This window comes from Carettochelys insculpta, chromosome 1 (assembly GCF_033958435.1).
Source record: "Carettochelys insculpta isolate YL-2023 chromosome 1, ASM3395843v1, whole genome shotgun sequence".
In the NCBI taxonomy this organism is placed as follows: domain Eukaryota; kingdom Metazoa; phylum Chordata; order Testudines; family Carettochelyidae; genus Carettochelys; species Carettochelys insculpta.
This window is the reverse complement of record NC_134137.1, coordinates 37,244,499-37,266,669: the sequence shown is the minus strand read 5'-3', so window position 1 is coordinate 37,266,669 and position 22,171 is coordinate 37,244,499. Positions and strand designations below refer to the sequence as shown.

Genomic DNA, 22,171 nt, shown 5'->3' with positions numbered 1-22,171 from the left:
CACAGAGTATGTGTGCTGGCTGCTGCTGAGTAAGTTTCTGAGAAAAGCCACCCTCTGTCTCTTTAAGGGAAATGTGTCCTGCTCTGTTGTCTCCATGTTTCCCTGTTCTGCACTCATGAGTGAGTCATTTACCATGTATGCAGCAGACAGGAGCAGCTCTGCTGTGTGGCTCACTATCCCTGATCCCTGCTCTGCAGTGATGGGGTTCTGGGGTAGGGGAACACCCTGACTTCAGCACTACCTCTCCGTTCCACCCCTCCCCCTCTGCATACAGTGACCATCCGTCCCATTTTGGGCAGGAGAGCCCTGTATTTCAGGTGCCATCTCGGCCTCCAGATTTATTTTGCTAAAGGGACTAATTGTCCCATATTCCGCTTTTTTAAAAGGTGGTAGCCACTGGTTCTGGCTCCCCACAGCTGGGGGAGCTGGGAGCTGGACGTGCATAGCTACTGCCTGGCTTCCTCCAGCTGAGAGAGCCAGACCCACGTGGCTGCTGTCCGGCTTTCCCTGTCTGGGGGACCTGGGAGCCAGACCCACATGGCTCCTGTCTCGTTTCCCCCAGTTGGTTGGAGCCAGATCAATGTGGCTCCTGCCTGGCTTCCCCCGGCTGTTGGGAACCAGATCAGTGTGGCTCCTGCCCAGCTTTCCCCTGCTGGTGGAAACCAGGAACTTTTGCTAATGGGGCGGTAGCCCTGTTCCCAGTGCCCTAAGTCATGGGGCAGCCGAGAAGTGCAGCTGCCCCCACACAACCCTTCCAACACGATGGGAGCCCCCACAGGGCATCCACCAGCTGACTCCCAGGTTGGGTGGCCATCTGTTCCGTTTTGGCTGGGATGCCCCCATGTCCCCGTTTGGCCAGGGGAGGTGTGGTCACCCTACGTCAGCACAACTAGCAGGAAAATCCTAGGAGCAGCTTGGCTGCAGACAGAACAAAGTGGGGGAGCGGGGCACCTGAAAACATGCTGCTGGCTGTACATATGCACATTCTGCTGAACTTGGGCATGATGGAGAGAAATGCTTGGTAGGCTGGATCCAGCCCCAGGGTGAATTTGCCCACTCCTGAGTTATACAGACCCCTATCAGGTATGGTCTAATTATTACAAAATCCTACCTTGAGTTCAGGAGACTAGAAGGGACTCGAGAAATCATCATCAGTTCAGTCTTGCACTTTTGTGACTGTCTGTCTATGGCTGTCAGTAAGAGAAGCTGTGCCTTTGTAAGAACAGAGAAAACTCCTTTCTCATCATAACTGTAGGCTAACACAGTTCATGACATAACAGTTGTAACGTGATTAGCACTTTGAAAGTGTTAAGAAAGTGTGCTAACCTTAAGGAAATGTTGTCCTCTAGTGATCATTCTGGCTATGTCTACACTAGTGAGTTTTGTTGACAAAACTGGTGTTTTGTCAACAAAAATCACAGAGCATCTACACAGAATGCATTTTGTCAACAGAAAATGACAACAAAAAAGCCGTGTAGGTGCTCCGGGGGCTCTTTTGTCGACAGAGTGGATCAAAAGATCAGTCCACTTTTGTGTGTAGAGGCCATCTGTCGACAGAAGTTTTGTCAGAACATCTATTCCGACAGTAACTTCTGTAAACAGATGCTTCTAGTGTAGACATAGCCTCTGTGTATGTCAATCCCATGTGTTTATAATTTAAGGCTGCAGTCCTGGAAGTATCACATCAAAACACTTTGAACCAATGGATCTACATGTGGTTGTACATTTAAGTATACATGTAAATGTTTCCAGGATTCAGGGACCTTAGTATCCAGTGCCTTTTAACAGTGTCTGATTCTTTCCTTAAAAAAAGGAGACATTAGTGCTGAACAAAGTTTATTCATTCTCATTGTTAACTTTCCCTTATTCCATAAGAGGGTTAGCTAAACAGTTCAATTACTGATCCAAACTTGGTTATGCATTACAAAGGAGTTGTATTTTGTGGGAACAAACTCCTTATGTTAATCAGATTTGGTTTTGATAAGATTGCTTGATAAGCTGTATTCCTGGATAATTTTTTTAAAGTACAAAGCAAGTTCCTTTTTAGGGTATACTTAACATCAAAGTGTTTAGTAGTGATACCCTGATAATGACTTATTTTTATAAAAAGTAGTGTAAATCTAATAAATTCTTTGAATTCTGACCTATTGGGCTAGGTTCACTGCCAACATATTATGGATGCAGTGGCATTGCTTTCAGGGGGTTGTGCCTGCTTAAATTTGAGCTGAATTAGGCCTATTGTGCTTGATTAGGAAAGTAAATGTGAATTGTAAAATAACTGAAAATACTAATGTGGCACAGATTGCTTCAGCATCACAACTAGTGCAATGGCTAGAAAAAACATCACATGGAAGACCTACTAGTGGATTTCAGGCTAAACTTGAGCTTCAGTACTGTTAGCTATCAAAAGTAATATAGGTGATGCTTTGTGTCTGCCACACAGTATTCTATAATTCTGAAAGTCTTACATACAGCATCTATCTTGAAAATGGCATTCACCTTATCAGAGGCAGCTACTGCCTTTCTTGGGACTCAGATCAAATAGTTTACGGACGCTTGTCATATGCATAAGTCAGTGTGGGAAGGTATTTCAACAGAGGGGAAATAACACTACAGAATAAAAAAAGTAAATGAAAACAGATTGATACTTGGAACTGTAGAGGTGATCAGTCACTGACTAATGAAAGTGAGAGCCCTTGTAAAAAAAGATAAACAGAGTGAAAAAATATGGCAAGATTATATACAATTATTGTCATTGTAACTACTGGAGAGGAAGGGGTAAAGAACTTCGGTAACTAAAAGGATAATGTGCAGTTTACTGCTCCCCGGGGCAGAAATTGAATGAGGGATTTCTCTAAGTACCTAAAAGAGTTAGGCACCCAACTCCATCTGATCTAGGTGTTTTTGAATTTCTCACCCTGAATTTCTAGAACCACTAGGTAATAATTGCAACAGGGAAATAGCAAAGTTCCTAACCAGCAAGTCACCATAAGAGCAACCTTGCTCTACAGGAGGAAGGAGAAATAGTTGTTGACTTCATCACTCTATCCTCTAGTACCAGCACTCGAACCACACTGTGTAACTGAGACAAAATGAAATACAGGTTGAACCTTTCTAATCTGGGAACTCTCTTTTCTGGCAAACTCTGTGATCCAGCATGATTTTAGTTAGCTGGATGACCACTTACCATGGGTGTGGCCAAGTTTCCCCTGGTCCCATAACATTTGTCTACAGCCACCACTCATGGCTCTCAGTGTTCTCTGCTGTTATTTATCTGTAATTTACCCCTCAATGTCTTCTAAGAGCCCAGTAAGCAGTGGAAGTGTTGGTAACATACTAGAAAATATTGACTTCCTGTCATCCAGAAGATCTCTCGTCTGGCACCAATCAAGTCCTGAGGGTGCCGGACAAGAGAAGTTCAATTTGTAGTGAAAGACTGTAGAAGATTATCCCTGTGTTCCCCCTCAGAATACCTTCAATTCCACTAGCAGGTGCCTGCCCCATGTCTCAGACGGCATTAGTGCTGGAGTCAAAAAGGAAAAGTGTGCTGCAGGCATCAAAATCTTTTCTTTCTTTTTAACTAGCCACAGGACTTGGAATGTTCTCTCTAATTTTCCCGTACATGTATGGAATGAATGTTATGTGCACCAATATGGAGGCAATATGTAGTGGGGTCAGGGCTGAAAGATTCAGAGTGTGGGAGTGGGCCCAGGGCTATGGCAGAAGCTTGGGATACAGAGGGTTGGGGTGCTCCAGACTGTAGGTATGAGCTCTGGGGTGGGGTAAGGGATGAGGACCTAGGGTGCAGGGTTGCCCTTGGGCTGCCACCAAGAGCGGTCTCCCCTCTGTTTTTTTTCCTCCATCCCTGAGTGGAATGCATTTTCTTATGTCCAACACATCTCCTTCATATTGGTGCATATAACAAAATTCAGGTGGTGGGAGTGGGGCCAAGGGATTTCAAGTGTGTGAGGGGACTCAGGGTTGGGGCAGAGAGTTGGGGTACAAGGGCTCTGTTTAGGGGTGCAGACTGGGTAGGAGGGATTTGGGGTAGAGAAGGGGGCTCCAGGTTTGGGGAGGGGCTCAGGACTGGAGGTGTGTGCTTTCAGGTGGGGGTGGGGCTGTAGAGGTGAAATTTTGGGGTGAGAGGGAATGTTTAGGACTGAAGGGCTCAAGGTGGAGCAGCAGCCTGGGACTTGGGCTTAGCTAGGCATCTCCATGCTGGGGTCAGCGGAGAGGGGCTGTGAAACCAGCCAAAATGAAGATGTCTGTCCAATCTGTTCTTCTTGCTGTTTCAAGTGTCGGAAGGGTAGCAATGTTAGTCCATATCTACAGAAACAATGAAGTCTGCAGGACCTTAAAGAGTACCAGATTTATATGGGCTTAAACTTTCATGGGCAAAATCCCATTTTGACAGATGCCCGTGAAAGTTTATGCCAGATAAATCTGGTACTCTTTAAGGTGCCACAGGACTCGCTGTTCTTTGTGCACACAGTGTGGTTCTTGACCTTCCCCCCCACTCTCTGATTTGCTCACCTTGATAATTTTTTTCTGATTTGTCCTCCTTGATTACTGTTTTTGGTTCTCTGTGCCTTAAATATTGAGTCTGTTCTGATATGACTATGGTCTGAAGAAGTGGGTCTGTCCCACTAATAAATTATTTTGCTTGTCTTTAAAGTGGTACTTGACTGCTTTTTGTTTTGATAGTGTGGTTCTTGTTTGCACTAGCAGAGTTGTTAACCAGGGGCAGTTTTTCACCACATACTCCCCCCAACCTGTTTTGTGTGGAAAGCGGTTAAAAATTGTAAACTTGAGAATTCCTGAACCACTGTGGAAATCTCGAGGTGAATGTGAGTCAGTATATAGGTTCTATGTCACTCATCATGGCTTTTGTGCCTCAACATAGGGGGCGCACATGATGGGAAAAGTTTGAGTAATTATATTCTGCCTACCTAAATTACCACTGTGATTTTGCTAGGCTAAAACATGGTTAATTTCCTGCCCCAAAGCGCTGTGTAACATTGGACAGCTATCACAGAGCTGTCTTCAGTTCACTGGTTCACATACGGCCATGTCTACACATACCCTTCCCTTTTGGAAGGGGCATATTAATGAGGCACTTCTGAACAGGTTTATGAGGTGCTGACGTTCATATTCAGCACTTTATTAGCATAAAGGCATCCTGTCACAATTTGAAACAAGCGGTCCTTTGCTACCTTATACTAACAGTTATTTTGGAGCACAAAGTTTCACGAGCAAAGACCCGCTTCATCAGATGCATCTTTGCCCATGAATGTTTATGCTTCAAAAAATCTGTTTGTCTGTAAGATGGCACAGGACTTCTCATTCTTTTGAGTCTACTCCACAGTAGTTGCAAAATGCTTTGAGGTAGTAGGATGTATTCAAATGAACGTTATAATTAAATGTGGACAAAAATATTAGTGAGAGTAACATTCAATTTTCTCTGTTATGGATTAGCATTTTGATCTCAGGCTAGTATAATAATTTTATTATTTGTTAAGTGCTGTCCATTTAAGTACTAATTCAAAAATAATTTTCAGAAATTATGCAATTGTGCAAATAGTTCTGAGAAAAGTGTGTTAGTGGCTTGTAGAAGTCCCAGTTTATTTTCTGTATCCATTTCAAATGTGTTGCAGATCAGGATTCAGGTGCATTGTCAAACTTCTTGTGACATTGATATCTCTCCCTGCTTATGTGGTTTCAGTTTATAGAGACTGTGAGTCACTTACTTTCATAAAGTTTTGCTAAATTAGACAGAAAACCTGCTACAAAGGGATGGATCTGCTGGGATGGGAGGTTCTGCTGAATTGTGGAGTACTTTCTTTTTCATGTGATTGGGTGGTTATGAACTAAACTGTCAGAGAAAGTAAGAATTTCAAATAACATGGTAGTAACCATGTATTGCTTAGAGACGTTGGGTTGTGCATTTGGTTCTATGTTTGGGCAAACATTTCTGCAATAGTCTAGTCTTCCCAACAATCCTGTCCTATATACAGCAATAATTAAAAGCTAAGGAAATCAGCCTGCCTCGTGCCAGCAGGGAAGGAAGAAGGAGTGAGATTGTTGGAAGGTGCTCAGATACTAGTGATGACTGCCACTAAGCATAGTTCAATGCATAGGAGGGTGGGCTTGGTGGATGGATTAAAGTTGGCAGCCTAGTTAATAAACTGGAGGCCCACCACCTCAGGTGTGGGAAGGGTCAGAGAACTCAGAACTCAAGAGATCACCGGGGATAAAAAAATAACCAGGAATGGTGGTGGAAGAGAAGGGTGGGGAGGGGCAGGTCACAGAGTCAAAATGAGGAATCCAGATGGGGATACCAAGGAGAGAACAACGTCCATTGCTGCAAGAAAGAGTGACCTGGAAACCAAAGTGCAATTTTCACAGAACAGGCAGAGATAAGGCAATGGAAGTGGAAACTTACACACACTGTCCTGATAATAAGTTTCAGCAAAGATCTTGTGTCTACAACCAGTGGTACCCTGATCCAGGGATGGAGCCGCAACTGGACCTGCATGAGCTGCGGTTCACCACTTAGCATCCAGGCCCACCCGCACCCAGCACCTCTCCACCTGCTCCCTCAGTTGGGCCAGGGGACTGGCCTGGAGAGGCTTGCCCAGCTCCACTCCCTTTGCACTCCTCACAGGGAGCGGAGTTGGGGGCTTACAAGCCTTCATGACTCAACCCCCACTCCACAGCTAGAACTCCAGAAGAACGGACCCAGGCAAGCTCCAATGCTCTGATCCTGTTCCGCTGCTGCAGCTCTGGGTGGGTGACCTAGGGCAGGCCCTGGCACCCTGACCTCACTTGTCTACTGGAGCACCCAGGAGGTGAAGCATGGCAAGTCCTGATTCCCTGCCCCAGCAGGAGTGCCTGGCAGGCAGAGCTTGGCAATCCCTAAACCACCAGTGGGGTTGGGGGAAGGCAATTTGGGTATGGGGTGCACATTTTTATGGGGGCTCCCTTTTTATAAAGGCCTCTCGCTGGAGCATTTATCACCTCCCTTCCAAGGTCAGCGAGGCAGCGGGAGAGGCAGCTCCATTGGACCTTGCCCATCCACGTGAAGTCACAGCCCTCTCGCCTGTTCTCTTCTGACTATCCCACTGCTGTGAAGTTCTGAGCTGAAATCCTAGCAATACTGAAGTCAACCGGAGTCTTGTCAGACAGCCTAGATGGAGGAGCTCACACATATTCGCTCAGTCCCTGGTCAGTCTCCTGACAGCAGAACACATTAATGCGTTAGACCAGTTGAGTCTTTATTTAAAAAAAAAGGAAGAGAGCTAAAGTCTGCTTTAGCCATGGTAACTTGGTAATTCACTGATGCCGGATTTTTGTGTGCTTTCACGCTAAGCCAAGACAAAGTTCCTTTTATACTGTGCAGTGGTTATTCCAATGCTACTGTAGGCATGTGAAACCTGGATAACATACACGTGTCATTTGAACGCACTTGAACAATATCATCAATGCTGCCTCAGGAGAGTCCTAAATATCTCTTGGGAGGATAGGCACATGACCACTAGCGTCCTGGAAGAGTCCAACATGACCAACATTGAAGCATTTATTGTTCACTAACAACTTCATTGGACTGGTCACATGTTTCGGATGTCTGATCAGCACCTCCCAAAACAGATTCTGGTTTTGGAGTTGAAGGAAGGATGGAGGAGCTTTGGGGGTCAGAGGAAGTGATAGAAGGATGTGCTGAAGGCACACATAAAAAAGTGCAGCATTGGTGTTGACACATGGTAGAACCTTTCACAGGACCATCCCCAGGGGAGAACGGTAATCCATGAGGGGATGGCACAATTTGAGAGGTCCCGCCACAGTACAGATGAGAAGAGGCGGAGAAGAAAAAAGAGAGGCAAAATCTGCCCCACACCGCTCTAACAGCTACCAACACCTGTCCCTTTTGTGATAAGACCTGCAGCTCCAGAATTGGGCTGGCTAGCTATCAACAGACTCACAAGTAGGAGGGTGGCATGAAGCTGTCCTACTTGTTATTGAGTGACCACTGAGAGAGAGAGAGAGCTTTCCCTCTCATATCAGAACTGGGCACTGCACACACTGAGCTTAGGGAAGCAACAGTTATTTCCTTCTGTGTTCCTTCTTATCCACTGCTGTATTGATTTTGATCTGCTTCACCAGAAGCAGACAGGGTCAAATGACAAGAGGGCCTTTGCCTCGCCTGACCAGTTTTCTGCATAGGCTTCAGGCTGGTGCATTATCACCCACACTGAAGAGATCAGTTGACCAGAAAAGGTATTAGCACTATCTTTCTCTACTAATTTTCTAGCTGGCTCTAGTTCCTACTTCTCCGATTTTTCTATTCATCTCTGTCAGGGATTTTAAACTCAGATTAATTTGGTGCAACAGCTCTCTGGCAGTCTGCTGGTATTTCAGAATGATAACTAGCTGACTAGGGCCCCTTGAAATGGAGGGCTTCCTCTTTTGCTGATGAATGCACTGTGGGTTTTTGTTAGTGTGAGGGCTTGCCTGTGCTATACATATCTAGATATGCTACAGACAAATCCTTACTTCTTTTATAAAAGTCACCCCATCAATTTACTTTTAGATATAATTAGACAGCCTAAATCAAAGTACTAAACTTTGTTAGACCTGTTCTGTGTATACAGGTCTTAGGCCTCCTAAGTAATAGTACTGTAATCTAATATTTAACATTTTCCCCAATGATATTAAAGTTTATCATGTACACACACATGCTTGCACCTCCCCACGTTGTGGCGACTACTGTAATATAAATAATACACAACAGCAACAAACTTAAGTATATCAGATAAGCCTGAAAAAAATCAGTGGGACCATTGGATGTCTGAGTTACTAAAGGAGCACCTAGTGAAGGCAAGGCCATGTCAGAGAAACAAAATGAATTCTTTGCATCAGTCTTCACTGTGAGGGAGATTGTCACACTTGCACCATTCCTTTCAGGTGACAAATCTGACGAACTGTTTCAGATTGAGGTGTCATTAGAGGAGCTTTTGGAACAGGTTGATAAATTCAATGTTAAGTCACCAGGATCAGCTGGTATTCTTCTAAAAATTCTGAAGGAACCCAGATATGAAACTGTTTAACTCCTAAGCCGCGTCTACACGAGCCGGCTACTTTGAAGTAGCCGCGCCAACTTCGAAATAGCGCCCGCCACATCTACACGTGGCGAGTGCTATTTCGAAGTTGAAATCGACGTAAGGCAGCGAGACGTTGAAGTCGCTATCCCCATCAGGAGATGGGAATAGCGCCCTACTTCGACGTTGAACATCGAAGTAGGGCATGTGTAGGTGATCCGTGCCCCACAACATCAAAATAGCGGGGTCCGCCATGGCGGCCATCAGCTGAGGGGTTGAGAGACACTCTCTCCAGCCCCTGAGCTCTATGGTCACCACGTGCAGCAGCCCCTTAAAGCTCCCCGCCCCCTGCGTTCCTGTGCAGGAAGCTGAGAGTGCGTGCAGGCGTCAGCACAGCCATGCGGCCAGCCTGCACGCCTGTAGCAGCCCCAACCCACCACCCCCGCAGCGACAGCTGCTCGCCAGCCCCCCAAGCACCCCCAGGGCACCCCCCCAAGCGGAGCCAGGGCTCCCATTCAGCCAGCCAGCCAGGGAAGAGGCAGCGGGGCCCCTCCTGGATGGAGGCCGAGATCCGGGACCTTCTGAGGTGAGGAGGAGGTGCTCCAGGTAATGGGGAGCAAGAGGCGGAACGCGGATGTGTTCGCTCGGCTTGCCAAGGGCCTGGCTGCCCGGGGTCACCCTGCCCGCACTCCTGACCATGTCAGGAGTAAGGTTAAGGAGGTGCGGCAGGGTTACGCCCGGGCCCGGGATGCGGCCAGCTGATCTGGGGCCACCCCCGCCACTTGCCCCTTTTACAGGGAGCTCAGGTGCATCCTGGGCCCCCAGTACACCTCCTCCCCCCCGGCCACTCTTGACACCTCGGCCGACGAGCCCCAGCAGGCCCCGGAGACGGAGTCCGCCCCGGAGGCAAGCCCTGCACCCCAGGGGCCCCCCCAGGAGCCTACCCCTGGGATACCGGAGGTGGAGGAGGGGGGCTCTTCAAGCGACGGGGGGCTCTGGATCGCCATGCCATCCCAGAGCTCCAGCAGGGCGTCCGCCCAGTGGGTGTCCCCCGACTGTGGGAGCAGACCGTCAGGTATGTACCCCCCCGGTGCACACCCCCGGGGTTAAGGGTGGGGGACAAGAGACATGACCAGGGCCCTCCACATGCTCAGATGACCATGGCCCCAAGGACAGCAGTGGCATGTCCCTCAGAAGAGTGCATCAGCCTCTGCCCCACAGCAGGACAGCGCCGTGCCCCATCCCTGGGGATGGGGGGAGCGGAACCTAGGGTCCCCTGTAGGTGGGGGACACCCATCATCAGCATCAGCATCTCCCGGGGACAGGGATGGGGAACCAGCAGCAGAGGGGTAGGGGGACAAGGGCCACGGACCAGGGCCCACACTAACGGCTGTCTCCACTCTTCTTCCCCCCTGTGTTCCACAGCTGCACCATCGGAGGGCCTGGAGAGCGCCGATGAGGTGTCAGTGGTCCCGGAGAGCCCACCGGGGCCATCCCAGCAGGCTAGCCCCTCGGCGGAGCACTGACCAGCCCCAGGATGAGGCCAACAGTGGAGCCACCAACAGAAGACGGCCACAGACCCCCAGCTGCTCAAGACCCTCCGGTGTCGGCTGGAGGTGTCGGAGCGGCGCCCGCAGGTGGAGGAGCGGTGGCTGGAGCTACAAGAGTGAGCGCTGGCCTGGCGCCAGGAGGCATGGGGGGCCTTCATGCGCACATTCGAGAGCATGGTGGAACACCTGGCCCCCCATGCCGCTCCGCCCGCTGCTCCACCCGCTGTTCCACCGCCGTCCGCCACCCTGGGGCCTGCTGCCGAGGGGGACCTGGGGCCTGCAGACAACCGCCGGCCATATCTGCCGGTTCGCCCAGCCCCCACCCAGCCTCAGCCAGGGCTCCGGCCGAGGTGAGGGTCGCGCCCTCCAACCCCGGGCGCCGGACAGTAGGGGTGCGGGGCCGAGGACGTGGCCCCCCCTCCCCCTTTGTACATATCCCCCATTATTTGTATATAGTTTGTGTTGGACCCCTGTTCTGTTATGGTACCTGCCCCCCATGTAAATTGTTCCCCCCTTTTTATATGTATATTGTATTAATAAGACATTTCACTGTTTGGTTTCAAAAAACAGATCCATTTATTTGCAAGAAAAGTGCGGGGGGGTGTGCTCTTGCGTGCTCTGTGGTGTGGGTGTGGGGGCAGGAAGTGTTGTGGAGGATGGGGGGGTGCAGTGGGTGGCCTGCCAGCGTTCACCCTGCAGCCTCGTCAAAATGGGCCCGCAGGGCCTCCCGGACCCGCATCCCCTCGGGGTCCACCTGGTGACTGGGGGCAGCGGGTGGTTGCACGTCGGCCCTGCCAGCCTCCACAGCCCAGCCCTGGAAGAAGGCCTCTCCCTTGGTCTCCACCAGGTTGTGGAGTGCGCTGCACACGCCCACAACCTGGGGGATGTTGGGGAGGCCTGCATCCAGGCGGATGAGGAGACACCTCCAGCGCCCTTTGAGGTGGCCGAAAGTGCGCTCAACCACCTGGCGCGCATGGTTCAAGTGCGTGTTGAACCACTCCTGGCTGCCTGTGACGTGGCCCATGTAGGGGTGCATAAGCCAGGGCCAGAGGGGGTACACCGTGTCCCCCACAGGAATCTCCCGCTGGGGGATGTAGGTCCCCACCTCCAGCCAGTGGCACAGGCCCAAATTTCTGAATACCCAGGCGTCGTGGGTGCTGCCAGGCCAGCCAACATAAATGTCCAGGAAGCGGCCCTGGCTGTCCACCAAGGCCTGGAGGACCACCGAATGGTAGCCCTTCCTGTTGAGGAAGCATCCTCCGCTGTGCTCCGGGTCACGGATGGGGATATGGGTCCCATCCAGAGCTCCAAAGCAATTTGGGAAGCCCAGGCTGCCAAACCCCACGATGGCAGCATCCGGGTCCCCAAGCCGCATGAGCCTGTGGAGGAGCAGGGCGTTGATTGCACAGACGACCTGCAGGGGAAGGACATGAGAGAGCACCTGTGAGGAGTGTGCAGGCTGTGTCTAGCCCTCCACCCCAGGGCTCCCCCCTCCCAGGTCTCCCCCAGGTCTCCGCCCTCCCAGGGCTCCCTCCTCCCCGGATCCTCTTACCTCCATAAGGACAGCCCCGACGGTGGCCTTGCCCACGCCAAACTGCTGCCCCACAGATCTGTAGCTGTCTGGAGTGGTCAGCTTCCAGACAGCGATGCCGACCCGTTTCTTGACCGTGAGGACACGTCGCATGGAGGTGTCCTGGTGCCGTAAGGCAGGGGTGAGCCACCAGCAGAGCTCCGGGAATGTCTGCCGGCTCATGCAGAAATTCTGGAGCCAGCGGTCATTGTCCCACTCGCCGAGCACCAGCCGCTCCCACCAGTTGGTGCTTGTGGGGTAGCTCCACAGCCGGCGGCGTGTGCGGCGGGGGGTGGTCGGAGGGCAGCAAGGTCTGGGGCTGCTTCCTCATCCCCTGGGGGCAGCTCCTCTTCCGCGAATAAAAGGTGGTCAGCTGCCTCCTGCATAGCATTGAGCAGGGCAAGCACTGCTCCTGCAGGGGTGGCTGTGTGGACCTCTGGCTGCTGCTGCTGCTGCTGCTGCGGGTCCATACTGCTTCGACACGGTGTGCATGCCTGTGGCTCTGCAGACCGTGTGCTGTGCAGGCTGAGTGTGTCTGGGAGGGGCCCTTTAAGGGAGCGGCTTGCTGTTGCTCCAGAAGTGCTAGTCCGCCTTGTGACCCTGTCTGCAGCTGTTTCTGGCACCCTTATTTCGATGTGGGCCGCTTTGGCGTGTAGATGCTCCCCTGCAGAGCCTACTTCGATGTAGTGCTGCCCAACATCGACGGCACCAGCCCTGGAGGACGTGTAGACGCTATTTCGATGTAGCATCCCCGTGTAGACGTAGCTCAAATGGTGTATGTAACCTATTGCTTAAAACAGCCGCTATAGCAGATGACTAGTAAATAGATAATGTGATGCAAATTTTTTAAAAAGACTCTGGAGGCAATGTTGGCAATTAAAGGCCAGGAAACCTACTTCCGTGTAAGGTAAATTGGTAAAAACTATAAAGAAGAGAACGAACAGACAGATTAAATTCAGTATTGATAAATACAAAGTAACACACATTGGAAAACATAATCCCACCTATATGTGCAAAATGATAGGGTCTAAATTAGCAGTTACCACTCAAGAAAGAGATTTTGGAATCATATAGTTCTCTGAAAGCATCTGCTGAATGGGAAGTGGCAGTCAAAAAGGCAAGCTATGTTAAGAACCATTAGGAAAGGGAAATAAGGCAAAAATATCATCATATAATTGTCTAAACCCAAGCTTCATTCCTACTTTGAGTCTGGCATGCAGCGCATGTTGCCCTGTCTGAAAAAAGGATATATTAGAATTTGATAAACAAAGTGATTAGAGGTATGGAATAGTTTGCATATGATGAGAGATTAGAAAGACTGGGACTGTTCCTCTTAGAAAAGAGATGACTCAGGGGGATATGATCAGGTATTCCTAAACTTCTGACTGTCAGGAGCAGGGACAGACAATAGACAAATTGCCATGCTTTGTTCATTCTTTCCGAAGCATCTGGCATTGGCCTCTGTTGGAAGACAAGCTGCTGTGTTAGCTGGACCATTGCTCTGACCCAGTGTGGGTGAATTTAGAAAATATTTTAATTGAGTTGAGTTTTTTATTTTTGTTTATATTTGTATAGAGGTGAATGGAAACTAGGGACTCACAGAATTTGGCAAATGCTGTCTCATTGAAAGCTCTGACACAAAGCTGGTGATAATCACTTCTGATCAGCGGAGTAAGTTCAGCCAACAAATGGTCTAGAAGACTTCGGGTAGGACTTTCAATATTGTCTTAGCCCCACTCTATTACTACTAAAGAACTTAGGAATTGATGGAAATATAAAGAGAGAGAGGCCAACAAGTGGTTTTGAAAATCTGACCCTTACAATTTAACAAGCTTTGAGTGGTCATTGGTTGTGAAATCACATGACAAATTCATAATGCTCAGTTTTTGAACTTTTAAATACAATAAATGGTTTCCCTTCTAGTTTTGACAAAATATTTGTTGTTCCAAACAGGTTTCACCTGGTTAGTTTTGTTTCCCTATCCAAACACTAAACCAGGAAACTGATTTGATATTGCCATGTCCCAAACATTGATTCTTCCTGCTGGGAAAACAGGAGTTGTGAGTGCTCAGCCCTTGTCTCTGCAATTTGCATGGCTTCAGGCTTTGTAATTAAATTTTTGTACAGCTCCAGATGTGCCAAGGCTAGAATTTCTGGAAGAAATTACGTAAAGCAAATGTCATTTCATTAGTCACCACCATAATCCTAATCCCAGTGCTACTGAGATATTGAATCCCTGAAAAGAAGACACTCATCTGATGATTGTATATATCTACACTGTAATAAAGGGATTAAGTAGCCCCTCATACATATTAAGAACCACTTCTCATTAGGACATCAAAGGACAGTCCAACTCCAGAGAGACTGTGGTTATCTGAGAAGGATGAAAGAGCACACATACAACAGCATAATGTTTCTCAGCAAACAGGTAGAGTATAGTTTCAGTAATGATTCACAGGGAGGAGTATCAACTACTGATTAACCAGCATCAATTCTGGAGCACTTAAGATTTCCTTGATGGCCTTCCTAGAAATCTTGGATGACATCTTGTCTCCATTAATGTCTTTAGTTATGGTTTCGGGTACCAACAAAAATTATTAAGAACAGAATCTTCAGAATGGTACCTCTTTCCCTTTTCTTGTTTTTCAGAGTGCACCTCCTCAACATGTTATGTCTTATGCCTGTACCTCTCCTGAGTGGTGTTCTGAAATTCTCGCGGTCATAGACCCGGCCCTGGGGTACGGTAACTTGTGGATCAATTATTGTTACTCTGCAAGGCTGAGTGAGTCCAGGTTCTTCTCGATCTTCCTTTGGGAATCTGCGACCAGAGATTTACAGTGCTCAGACAGCCTTCTTAAACCAAAATAGTGTTCATTATAGCAGTAAGGGATCACACATGTTTTTGTCAAACACCATTTAAGTTCATACAAGCATAGTACAATACTGTGTGTACCCTATAGCTGGAACCTTGGAGAAGGAGCCATCTGTGATTGTCTTATTCTCCCTGTTGTCAGCAATCTCCTAACTCCCTATTGAAGACCTATTACATTGAACATAATGTAAAGTACTGAAATGAACATCTCTGGATGGGAGTGGTAAATTAAAGTAACAGAGTTTTAAACAGAGTGCAGTAACAATAAGAAGTTAAAGCACGGTAATATTTGTACAGGTTGCGTAGACCAGAATTTGGAGTGAAGATAATATATTATCATTTAGTTGTACTGGCATCAGATTTCATTTGTATTGTTGTTTGACGGTTGGTGCATCCTCTTTCATCCAGGCTTGGGACTGATTATGAACATTGATAAAACAAAAACACTGGTATTTGGAGATAAGGAAATAGGAAGGAAGATCAATATTGAAGGTATTGAACTAGAAAATGTAGAGAAGTTCACATATCTGGGGAGCAACATAACATATGATCTAGACCATAAGAAGGAAATAGCGACTAGAATAGTGAAAGCAAGAGTGAGTTGGAAGGCGATGGATAAGATCTGGAAAAGCAAAGCAATTAGCTTAAAAAGAAAGCTGAGCATCTTGAAAACATGTGTATTCAGCAGCATGTTGTATGTATGTGAGACAAGGGTGATAATGAAAGGTTCGAAAAAAAGAATATTGGCATTCGAAAGGAGTTGTTATAGAAAGATTCTGATAATAGGATGGATGCAGAAGGTCACCAATGAGGAATTATACAGAAAGATACAGCCAAAAGAGAGCCTGCTGCAGAAGGTTATAAAATGGAAGCTACAACTATTTGGGCATATTTGCAGAATGAACGATGAACAAAAAATCAAGACCCTGGTGTTTGGCATAATGAACGGTTCGAACAGGAGAGGCAGACCCCGCAGAGAATGGATAGATGATATAGTAGATTGGTGTGGAGCTAGTCTCCAGAAACTAAGCCACTCTGCGCTGGACGGGGAAGGATGGAAGGAAATAGTGAGAGAGGCATCAGACATCAACGAGTGCTGAGCCCACGGTTATTGATGATGATGATGATGATAATAGATTATTCTTAACAAGAGTATTTAAGTTTGATTTTTTTGAAATAAAGGTTGGATCTTTCTTATTGCCTGCCTACTGTCATTTACTTAAGTTCATAAACATATTTAATATGTATGTAACAGTTTACTGTATAGACATTATTTAATTCTTACCACAGCTCTGAAAGGAAGTCTGGTCCAGGTCAGACCTGTCTCGTCCGGCACCCTTGGGACCTAACTGGTGCCAGATGAGAGAATTTGCTGGATCATGGGAAGTAAATATTGTCTAACACATTACCAATACTTCCACTGCTTACTTGGCTCTTAGAAGACATTGAGGGGTTAATTACAGCTAAATAACAGCTCTGAACACTGACAGCCAAGACTGGTGGCTGTAAACAAACTTTGTGGGACCATGGGAAACTTGGCCACAGCCATGATTAAGTAGTTCTCCAGCTAACTAAAATCATGCTGGATTATGGATATTGCTGGATGAGAGAGTTCCAGATTAGACATATTCAACCTCTAAATACAATTATTCCCATTACATGATGAGGAAACAAAGAGAAGTTAAGTGATTTGTCTCAGGCCATGCATCAGACTTTTCCACCCCAGTGTTTATTCCCCTGTAAGACACAAATTGCCCTCATCATGATGCTTTCATTTGACATTAGTGTTGTCTTATACATTCCACCACTGAATGTCTGACAAGATGCTAAAACTACTATCTCTTATGTATATATTATTTCTGTGGTGCTTTTCTTCCTAAATAATCCAAAATTGTGTCTTATGCTCTGAAACTAACTCTCCCTTTCCCAAAGACAGGTTGTAGGGTGCGAGAAGATTTTGTAATGGTCTCATGAGAGCAGTCTGACGCCTCTGTGAACCCTCAACAACTAACCATGACAACACCTGCAAAACAAAGCACACTTGCCAACACTTCAAGGCTACGCTGGCAGTAGGCCACAAGAGATAGTGATAAGGAATGCATAGGCAATTTTAGGCAATCTTATGTTAATGAGTTAAACTTTATCAGCTAGTGTTAGGAGGCCTGTTACAGAGCCTCTCCCTGAGCGAAGCTCTGACGCATCAGGTTTTCCCCCACTGGTGACGGGGTGTCACATGCTTTCAATAAACCAAATACAGCACTCGCTTTCTGAGTGCAGCCTTGTTTCTTGGGAATCTGAGCCTGGTTGGTTACACAGGTGGAAGATGTGATGGGTTTGTTCACAGAGATCCCCTCGAGACTGTCACTTCATGTGCTGAAATACCACTGAGCCTGCCTAACTGCCCTCTAGGGCACCCTACCATCCTGTTCTGCTGAGCCAGAGCGTCTAATCTCCTACAGCACTGGAACAAAGTTGGGCTCACAGCCAACAGCAGAATAATATAGCCACTGAAGTTAGCTCATCTTTGGGAAGGCTCAGTCAAAGGGTCTTGCCACAGCATCCAGGTGCACAGCTCCATTGGGACCAGAACCCCAGATAAATCTGTCTTACTTTGTATAAAGTTTTATACAGAACAAGCTCATAAAATGTTCACTTTAATTATTGAAGGAGACCTATGCACAATTGTTTTCTCCTCCAGGTAAATAATTGTTTACATTGGGTTTATTAATAAACAAGAAATTTTATTAGGTATAAAAAAGTAGAATTTAAGTTGAGGCAAGTAATAGCAGACAGATCAAAGTAAGTTACTAGTAAAATTAAAGGAAATGTGCCAGCTAAGCCCAATACTCCAAGAAACTTCTTACGTGGGATTTCTTATCCTAACAAAAGTTCTAATAATCCTTTTTCACAGCCTGGAACACCACCCAGCCTGGGCTCAATCCTTCCCTGTCTTCACTGTTAGTGGTTTCCATCAGATCTTTTGGGTGGTTAGCAGGGGTGTCCTGGTGTCTGGCAGCAGCCCCTATTGTTTGGTTTTCCACGTTTATATCTCTTTCGTCAAAGGCAGGAATCCTTTGTGTTCAGTCTAAAGTTTTCCACACTTAAGAGTGGAAAAGTATGGCATACAAAATGGGTTCCAGCATCAGGTGACTTGGTCACATGTCTTGGCAAGACCAACCCATATCCAGGGTCACAGGAAAAATAAGATTATTCACTGATCATTGCCCCAAGTATGAGGCTATTAGTAGTAGTAGCATCCTTCAGTCTACATAGACTATGGATCGTGCCCTTCATAGTTCCATTTGGGATCATCATTTGCAGAGTCGACTGTGACTGTGAAGGCCCACGTGAGAGTGACAGTCCTTGCTGCATCTGTTGCATGTGTAATGGGTGTCTGGCAGGTCCTTACTGTGCTTTCTGTGGGCTTGCTTCTCCTCTGCTAGCTGTCTGATCCTCATCTCACCTTCTGAAGGCCCTTGTGTAGTTCCTGCCTCCATCTGCTGCAATCGTCTGCCAGCTCCTCCCAGCTGTCCGGCTCGATGTCTACCTCCCTGAGGTCCCTCTTGCAAACATCTTTGTAGCGCAACTGGGGGCGTCTGGGAGGTCTTTTGCCAGAGGCTAGCTTGCCATACAGGATGTCTTTTGGGATCCTTCCATCATTCATCCTGTGGACGTGGTCAAGCCAGCGGAGCCGCCGCTGCCTGAGGAGGGTGTGCATGGTTGGAATTCCAGCTTGCTCAAGGACGGCGGTGTTGCACACTCTGTCCTTCCATGATATTCCAAGGATGCACCTGAGGCAGTGCAAGTGGAAGACATTCAGCCTCTTTTCCTGGCGGGTATACAGGGTCCAAGACTCGCTGCTGTAAAGGAGGGTGCTGAGGATGTAGGCTCTGTAGACTTGCATTTTGGTGTGGGTGTACAACTTGATGTTATTCCACACTCTCTCGCTGAGTCCGGACAGAGTTGTGGCTGCTTTTCTGATCCTCCTATTTAGCTCAGACACCAATGACAGTGTGTCAGTGATGGTGGACCCGAGGTAAACGAACTCGTGGACGACTTCTAACATATAGTTGTCAGTGCTGATTGATGGAGGTTCAGCAACGTCCTGAGCAAGTACATTTGTCTTCTTTAGACTGATGGAAAGCCCAAAGACCTTGCATGCTTTGGAGAACTGATCCAGCAGTTTCTGAAGCTGGTCTTCTGCATGTGACATTACAGCAGCGTCATCTGTGAACAGCATATCTCTGATGAGGACTTCCCGCACCTTAGATTTAGCTTTCAGCCTTGCAAGATGAAAGAGTTTCCCATCAGATCTTGTGTACAAAAAGATGCCCTCTGTTGAAGATCTAAAGGCGTGCTTCAGGAGGAGTGCAAAGAAGATCCCGAACAATGTCGGAGCAAGGACACATCCTCGTTTGATGCTGCTCCTGATGCTGAAAACATCTGATAATGTGCTGTCATATTGGATGGTTCCTCTCATGTCTTCATGGAAAGACTGGATCATCTTGAGTAACCATGGTGGACAGCCTATCTTGTGGAGCAGTTTGAACAGTCCATCCCTGCTGACCAAGTCGAAGGCCTTGGTCAGGTCGATGAAGGCAATATAGAGTGGCTTCCTCTGCTCCCTGCATTTCTCCTGCAGCTGCCTCAGAGAGAAGACCATGTCAACGGTAGATCTCTCTGCGCGGAATCCGCACTGTGATTTGGGATACACCCTCTCAACAATCTTCTGGAGTCTGCTGAGGATGACGCGAGCGAACAGTTTACCAGTGATGCTTAGGAAGGAGATTCAACGGTAATTGTTGCAGTCGCTTCTGTCTCCTTTGTTCTTATACAAGGTTACGATGTTAGTGTCGCGCATATCCTGTGGAACCTCTCCCTCTCTCCGGCACAGGCACAGTAGCTCATGTAGGGGTTCCAGGAGAGTGTCTGTGGCACACTTGATTACCTCTGGTGGTATGCCATGCCTTTCCTACTGCAATGCTGTCGATGGCTTTCTTCATTTCATCCACAGTTGATTCCTGGTCCAGTTTGTCCATTACTGGTAGGAGCTTGACAGCATCGAGGGCTGTATCAACCACAGTGTTCATGCATGAGTACAGCTCGGAGAAGTGCTCGACCCAGCGCTTCATCTGTTTGGCTTTGTCAGCGATGACTTCACCAGATTTGGATTTCAGAGGTGCCATCTTGTTCTGGGTGGGTCCTAACGCCTTCTTGATGCCCTCGTATATTCCCCTGAGATTACCAAAGTCAGCACTGGTCTAGATGCTGCTGCGTAGCTCAAGCCAGTAGTTGTTGGCACAGCGCCTAGCCATCTGCTGTACTGTTCTTCTGGCTGCTCTGAGTGGTTGCAGGGTACTGTGGCTCGGCGAGCGTTTGTACTCCATAAGTGCAGCGCGCTTCTTTTCGATGGCTGGAATCATCTCATTGGACAGGCTACTAAGTCTTGAGTACTACTAATGGCACTCACTTAGTATGTCTAGATTAGTAAAACAGGTTTATATTTAGTATTTCTTACTTTAAATACAGGAATGGTACCTGCACACAAAGAGAATATTCAGAAGATTATATAACTTTCAAATATGTTACATGAACTATTTTGTATAAAGCATATTTTATGTAATATTCATATTCATAAACATATTTCCATAAAGAATATGGAGTGCAACATTACAAAAGCAGAGCTCTTACCCTGTGTCTACACTAGAGGGTTTTGTCAAAAACAAGCGTGGAGAGTCCAGATTCCCCAGGCATTCTGTTGACAGTAAATTGACAGAACACAGCACTTTTGTCACCAGTCTTATACTGCTCCCCACGAGGTATAATACCTCTGTTGACAGATCTACCAACAGAGAACCAGTGTGGATGTTCTGGGGGGCCCTCTGTCAACAGATCGGGCTTCTGGGACACTGGGCAGCCTGGTGTGCTCTGTTTATGTTTGGCCATTTTGTCAAGAATGCAGTCAGGCAGTCTGGCTTCTCTCTGTTGATAGAGCTGATTAGTCTTGCCATCTGCTTGACAATTTGGCCATGATCTGTCAACAGAAGCTTTGTCCGAAGACATCTAACATCTGTCAACAAATTGCTGTAATCTAGACATAGCCTAAGAGTGCATGTGGCTTTGAAGTGTATGGGAATTCTCCTCATTCTTTGAAGTGGGGATGGTGCTAATATGCATTTAGAAGGAGCATGGCTACGTAACTGCTGTAATCTCTTTAAGGACAGATTTACAAAGGTATTTAGAGGTCTAAAAGTGCAGAGGGTTTTCAAAAGTGCTTCAGATGCAGGTTAGGTGCTTAACGGTAGTGTTGGAACAACCATCCTGGTATACAAGGAGCTTTGTCTTGGGATAGATATGTTGGTTCTCCAAGACCCTTTGTCTCAGGCAGGTGAAAGCAGAGCTTGCACAGCTCAGACGATGCTGGATTTCTGTATCAATATTGACATTAGGAGAAAAATGATTTCCAAAGAATGGGAAGTTCTCCACATTTTCCATCAGTTCTCCACTGAATTCAGTAGAAGGTACATGCGATTATCCCGTTGATGAAGGTTGGTGGAACACCTTGGTCTTTTAGCTGTTCAGTGTGAGGCCAAGATTCTCATATGCTTCAGCGAAGGTGCTTAAGATGGTATGAAGTGCTGTGGAAGAAAGAGCAGTAACCATGTTGTCATCTGCATACTGGAACTCCATGAGGTTGTTGAGGTCTTGCTTTTAGCCTTCAGTCTCCTGAGATTGAAAAGCTTCCTGTTCATTCTGTAGACTATCGTCACACCCTCTGAAAGCTTGCTATCAATAAGATGAAGGGTCATGACGCTAAAGATGCAGAACAGTGATGGGGCAATGACACAGCCCTCTTTGACTCCTGTTTTGACCTCAGAGGGCAGGGTCACTTTGGGTTCTATTGTTGCTCAATATGTGGCTGTAATGTTGTCATGAAGCAGCCTCAAGATGCTAATGAATTATTTGGGACAGCTGATCTTTAAGAGGATGGTCCACATGGTGCTACGATTGACTGAGTCAAATGCTTTTGTCACTCTGATGAAACTCATATATAAGGCTTGGTTTTGTTCACAACATTTTTCTT

At 47.2% G+C, this 22,171-nt stretch overlaps 1 protein-coding gene across 1 annotated transcript in view; it reads left to right on the top strand.

The window, feature by feature from the left end:
- TRPC6 (transient receptor potential cation channel subfamily C member 6) overlaps positions 1–22,171 on the top strand; it is a 138,528-nt gene that overhangs the window by 5,670 nt on the left and 110,687 nt on the right. The gene's annotated exons all lie outside the window — the stretch shown is intronic.